Source organism: Cavia porcellus, unplaced genomic scaffold (genome assembly GCF_034190915.1).
Source record: "Cavia porcellus strain 051 isolate PalLab524CR breed Dunkin Hartley unplaced genomic scaffold, mCavPor4.1 scaffold_27, whole genome shotgun sequence".
Taxonomy (NCBI): Eukaryota; Metazoa; Chordata; class Mammalia; order Rodentia; family Caviidae; genus Cavia; species Cavia porcellus.
The window spans coordinates 18604973-18611836 of record NW_026947510.1 but is presented as its reverse complement, the minus strand read 5'-3'; positions in this window follow the sequence as shown (position 1 = coordinate 18611836).

Genomic DNA, 6864 nt, shown 5'->3' with positions numbered 1-6864 from the left:
TCTGTGTTTGGAATTCTTGGTGTCCATCATTTTCCTGTGCTCCTCTATTTGTTTATCTCTTTCTTCTATAACATCTTTTATATTGCTGTCATTTTCTCTTTTTTATTTTGAAAGAAGTAAAATACAACAGAACAAGACAGAATAAAGCCATTTGAGACAGTATAATGAAGTTGGTACAGAACTTCACAGCAGATTACCAGGATAACAGTAATAGGTATGACAGTATATCTCCTTATTTTCATAATATTTATACATTTAATCATGTATATCAAAGCAAAATGAAATACAGAACATTATAGAACTTATGAAAACAGAATATTGAATAGAGCAGTATCAATAATCAAAATAAAGCAAAAACAGTAATAAAAGTATTTGCCTTCAAAGGGATGGTGGAAGGAAATCCTCCTTATTTGCTATGGTCAGTCTCCCAAGAGATGCTCAGATCTCTGGTTCCTATTTGCTAACGAGGGGCAGGAGAGGGGGTATAGGGGAAGTGAGATGATTGAGTCTCAGCCTGTGCACCAGTAGGCTCACTGCTGTTCAGCAGGAGGCAGGCTGCTTGCTTTGTTTCCCAGTGTCTTAAGTTCCAACATGGAATGGATCTCAGGAGGTGCTGGTGGTTCTGCCCCAGGTGGGACCGCAACCTGCCATAACACAGCCACTTACCAAGGAGGGGAGCGCTTGCTTGGTTTCCCAGGGTCCTAAGTTCCAACAAGGCACAGATCTCAGAAGCCGCTGGTGGTTCTCCCCCTGAAGGGGCCACAAGTCATTTTCTTTTTGCAGCTTAGAGATTTTTTTTTTTGTGTTCTCTTCCATTTGCATTTTCACTTCTTCTCTTACCCTTTCAGAAAGTTAAGTTTTTGACTTCCATTTTTCTTTATCTCTTTGTGCTTTGTACTTGTCCTGGGTAGGCTGGACATTTGGGATTGCACTTGCATTTTTGTCTTGTAATTTTTTATGTTGTGGTATGTTTTTTTCTGTGTTGATACTTATGCAAATTGTATTTTAGATAGCCTCTTCACTGGGTGTTAAAGCTTTCTAAGAATATATCTGTTCTTCCAAATGCTTTCTAGATGTAGTTTTTCCTTGGTCTTTGTATCTATTCCAAGGACCTATCTACTCATTATACTAAGCCTGAGGGGTTATTATCTATTTGACTTAGGTCCAGTTCCTCTTGTACTGGATTATGGAGATATTTAAGACCAATTACAATCCCAGTGTTGTCATACACAGGAAGGAAAATTGCTTGTAGCATGTGAAGCATCCTAGTTTAAATAGCTCAGTTGGCAATAAATAACAGACTCATGGATGGCCTGTTCACTGACAAACTGTAGTAACTTGGACTGATACCTACAACTGTACGGGGAAGGTCTAAAGAAATATAATATATCCCAATTTATACCAGGAATTTATATGAAATATTTTCCATTAGTAGAATGATTATTAGCCTACTGTGGGGGGCGTTGAGGAGGACAGGTGGCAGGATGCAGTGATGAATGTCTACTAAACTGAGTAGGAGCAAGGTTAGAGGGGATACTTGGATGATGATCATCCAAATGTTGGGTAATTGCAAAACACAAGAAGAAAAGATCAGAAAATAAGGTCTGGGAGTTTTTAGATAATCCAGAAAGACAAGACACGATGTTTACTCATATAAAAGTATCACAAATTCAAATGAGACAGTTTATGAAAGAGAGGAAGAGAAAAAAGTAAAATACAACTAAAAGAAAATGTAAGTACCCCCTGTTGGCTCGCATTGCTAATGTTGGGTGGGATATTTCCACCTCTGGATCTGCCTATTCATTATGTGAGCCTTAACCAGGGCTCTAACTATTTCACTGTCATTCCCACAGGTACCAGAGCTCTGAGTCATACCAGTGGAGGGAGAGAAATTCAAATATCCAGATTCTCTTGCTTTTTTGTCCCGTATCAGTGGAAGAAAGGAGGAACTTAACTACATTCATCTTGCCAGCCAAACAGCTCTAGGGCAACAGAAGAAAAAAGTGGGAAGTCACACTCCTCTTTCCAGCTTAGACATCCCAGGACAATGGAAAAAGGGAGGAGTGGGACTACAGAATCCTCTCACCAGCTGATTCCAGGGCAACTGAGACAGGAAACAGCATAAACTCAAACTGTCACAGAGCATTGGCTGAAGTCAGGAGCACAAACTCAGACTCATCTAAATAGAGTATAAATAATTACTTCACAAACTTGTGTGCCCAGTATAGAATTCAGGAAAAATTGATAGATTTCTGGATATTTATTAAGCACAAACATTTAAAACTCTGAATAATCAAATAACAAGCAATCAAATGGAAACAGAAGTAAATTTTAAAAAGTACTGACTCAATAAAGTCCTGGTCAACATGGATTAACTCCTGAAATGCATAAAAAGTTCAGGGGCATTCTAATACTAATTCTACTCAAGCTTTTCAATAAAACTGAAAGGGAAGTAGTGCCCCTAAACTTACTCCTGATAACTAGCATTACCTTGGATCTAAATGCTGATAATGACTCAAACAAAAGAGAACCATATACCACTCTCTTAAATTATCATGGATGCAAATATATTATATAGATTATGGAAATAGAAGGCAACCAATCATCAATAAGATCACCTATACATCGTGACCATGTAGTCTTAATCCCAGAAATGTAAGGGTGGATCAACAATAAATTTAATAAATCAAAAGGAAAAGAATCAGAATAAAAACCATGTGATTGGGGTTGGGGATTTAGCTCAACTGCATAAGCACCTGCCTTGCAAGCAGGCAGTCGTGAGTTTGATCCCTGGTACCGATAAAAATGAAAAAGACAAAAAAAAATGTGATCATCTCAACAGATGCATGGAATTAATTGATGTGCATGATTTGACACATGATTCTTGCATCTCCGTGATGAGGCACACTTGGTGATAATATTTGGTGATCTTTTTCATGAGTCCGTGCATTAAATTATTTCAAATATCTATGTGAGGATATTTGTATTCATATTAATCAATGAAATTTGTCTGTGGTTTACTTTTCATTTGAATTTTTCTATGGTTTTGGAATCAAAGTAGTCATAGGTACCAGGAGTGATTTTGCAAATACTACTTCCTTTCAACTTTGTAGAAAGTCTTGAGGAGTAATAGAGTTAAAGCTTCACTGAGAATTTTGTAAAATTCACAGTTATCTCATTCAGATTTGAGCATTTTTTCATTGGTAAGTTTTTCATCACTGCTTCAACTCATTGTCTCAACTTCATTGAGATTATTCAGAGTTTTAAGTATTCTTGTTTCAATTTTGAGATTTCCCAAATACCCAGGAATCCATTGATTGCTTCTGAATACTGCAATTTATTGGTGTACATGCTTCTGATGTAGCCATTCACAATATGTTATATTTTAGCAATGTCCATTGTAACTTCAGCTTTTTCATTTGTACTTGATTGTTTTGGATCTTTTCTCTCATTTTGTTAGTTACATTGGCTAGAAATTGGTCTATCTTTGTTATGCTTTCAAAGATCGAACTCTTTCATTCATTGATTCTTACTATTTTTATCATCTAAATTTCACTGAATTCCATTTTGATCTTCACACATTCATTCTACTAGATTTGGGTTGGTACTGTGTTTTTTCATTGTGCCATCAAAGCATTTATTTTAAAAGATGAGAAATGTAAAGCAGAATTTCAAATCAAGATAAGAGGAGAGTACTGATAATTAATATGTTGCATATTGTTATCATTAGAGTAGTCACACATGATGTATAGGATATACATGAGTTACAGTCCAAATACTATTAGTATAAACCTTTCTTTTCAATGAACTCAGAGAAACTTCCAGTATAACTATATATGCATATATATTTTTGTGTGTATATATATACATATACACTTATACATATAATATAATGTGTGTGTGTGTGTGTGTGTGTGTGTGTGTGTGTGTGTCTTTAATGAGTGATGCTAGAGCTACTGGCTTTCCATATGTCAGACTGAGTATAGACCCATGCCTACCACCTTGCATCAAACTCAAAATTGACCAAGGATCTAAATATTAAAACAGAAACAGTAAATCTACCAAAAGGAAAATAGATAGAAATTCTTTTTTAATTTTTAATTTTTGTAATTTTAAAACCAGAAAACAACTCTGATGCAGAATTTCAAAATAGAATAACAGTGTTAACAATGGTTAATATATTGTGTATACTGTCTTCAAAGTGGTTGTTAATATGAAAGTTGAAATTTTGAAGATATACGAAACACTACACTTATATCCTCAAAGTTTCAACCTTCAATGAATCAACAAATGGGATCTCCCCTGCCTAAAAAGCTTTTGTAAAACAAATCATCAACACTGTGAAAAGACGAACCACAGAATAGGAAAAATTAGAGCCATTTGTCCCTCAGACAAAGGTGCAGTAACTAGAATATACAAAAAAATTGAAAGGTTGTTCACTGAAGAGAAAGATTTAAACTGGCATTGTTCAGACAGTTGAAGGTAGATGTTGTGCTCTGGGTGAATGATTAAAGAATGACAAAGAGCATTATTGCCCCTTTATTGACATGCTTTGGGAAAAAAAGACCTAAAATATTGAAAAAAATTTCAGGCATCCCAAATTCAAAGACCCAAACTAAGACTGGGCATCTGAGATAAATATACACTTCTCAGAAGAATAAATACAAATGGAAAATAAATACAAGGAAAATAGGTCACTTTTATGTGTGTACTGAGTCTCTTTTTGTGATTTTGGAAGTCTTACTATACATTTCCTTCTTAAATAGTTAATTGTGTTTCACAAATTCTGCTATACTGTATCAGCAGTATCATTTGGTTATAGAGCCTGTCATACCTATTCCTTTATTTCTTTCATTTCCAGCGTTGTTTACTTAAAAGGGTAATGTTTAGTTGCCTTGGATTTGCATCACTTCTGTGTTTTCTTTTCTTATTAGTTTCTAATTTTGTTGTGCTGTGAGATAATAATATGCATGGAATAATTTCACTTCTTTTATGTTTAAACTTGCTCTCTTGGCTATTATGTAGTTTACTTTCGAGAAAGTCTCACATGCAGTTGAAAATAATGTGTATTCTGTGGTTGGTGGGTGGAGAATTCTGTAGATATATATTAAACTCATTTATTTGAAAGTTTTCTTCCACTCTGATATTTCTTTCTCAAGTTTTGTCTAATAGATCCATATATTGTGATAATGGTGTCATAAATGTCCCCACTAAATTGTGTTTATGTATATGTGATATTTCCTGTGAAGTACTATTACTAATGAGTTTGGTTGCAATGTTGATCAGCACATATGTTAATAATTGTTAGCTTTCCCTTTGAATGATACCTTCAGCCAGTACTAGTGACAAACTTTGTACCTTTTAATCAGTTTTAGGTTTTTGTATTTCACCTGAGTACAGCATGGCTATACCTTCATTTATCAGCTTCTTGTGGCATGGAATACAGTTTTCCAATCCTTTGATTTTTATTCTGTGAATTCCCTTTTTGGTTGAAAGTGAATATTGTATAATTCACACTGTTTAACTTTGTTTCTTGACCCAGTCATCTTATCTGTTGCATTTTGTTGATGAATGGAGAACTTTCATAATGAAAGCAAATACTGGAAAGTTTTGACTTGTTCTCATCATTTCTGTATTTTATTGCTGATTCCATACCTTGTACTTAACTGTTAGCCCTACCAGATGTATGCAAGCCATTTGATAAAGTCTCATTGTTGTCTTCAATGTCTATTTCTAATGTTTTCTGGCATTGGCTGGCAGCCCTGAGTACCATCTCATGTAATTTCTTCTCAAGTAAGAATCTTATTTCTCCACCATTTTGGAACAATAGTGTCACAGGACATGTCAGTCTAGGTTGCTTAGGTTGATTATTTAAATTTATGGCTTGACGCCGTTTACTGAAGTTCTCCTGACTTTCAAATTTAATTTCAGAGAAATTTACTACAGATGCCATGGAAATGCAAAAGATCATGAATACCTACCTTGAAAATCTTTATTCTCATTGGATTGATAATGTAGAAGAAATGGACTGATTTCTAGAAACATATCAATTACCAAAGCTGAATCAAGATGTAAACTATTGAAAAACCCAATTTCAATTAGTGAAATTGAAAAAGTAATTAAAAGCTTACTGACAAAGAAAAGCCCAGCTGCAGATGGATTCACTGTAGAATTCTACAAGAAATTCAAAGAAGACGTAATGCTAACACAACTCAAACTCATCAACAAAATTGAAAGTGAAGCAATTCTCCCTAACTCATTCCTGGAAGCTAGTACTACTCTAATACCAAAACCAGAGAAAGGTCCAACCAAAAAAGAGAACTACAGGCCAATTTCTCTAATGAACATAGATGCAGAAATTCTCAAGATATTGGCAAACAATGCAACAGATCACCAAGATTATACACCACGACCAAGTGAGATTCATCACAGGAATGACGGGATGGCTTAACATATGCAAATCAATAAATGTGATACACTGCATCAATAAAGTCAAAAAAATCACATGATCATCTCAATAGATGTAGAAAAACTTTTGATAAAGTCCAACACTTGTTCATGATAAAAACCTTACAAGAATTCAGGATAGATGGTAACGACCACAATCTGATAAAGGCCATCTATGACAAAACAATAGCCAACATTATACTAAGTGGACAAAACTAAAAGCTTTCATTCTAAAATAAGGAACAAGACAAGGATGTCCACTCTCACCATTCCTATACAATATAATACTGGGCATATTAAGCAGGACAATCAGACAAGGGAGATAAATAAAAAGAATAAAGATAGAAAAGGAAGAAGTTGAATTATCACTCTTTGCAGATGACATGATATTCTATATAGAAGACCCCAAAAGCATCC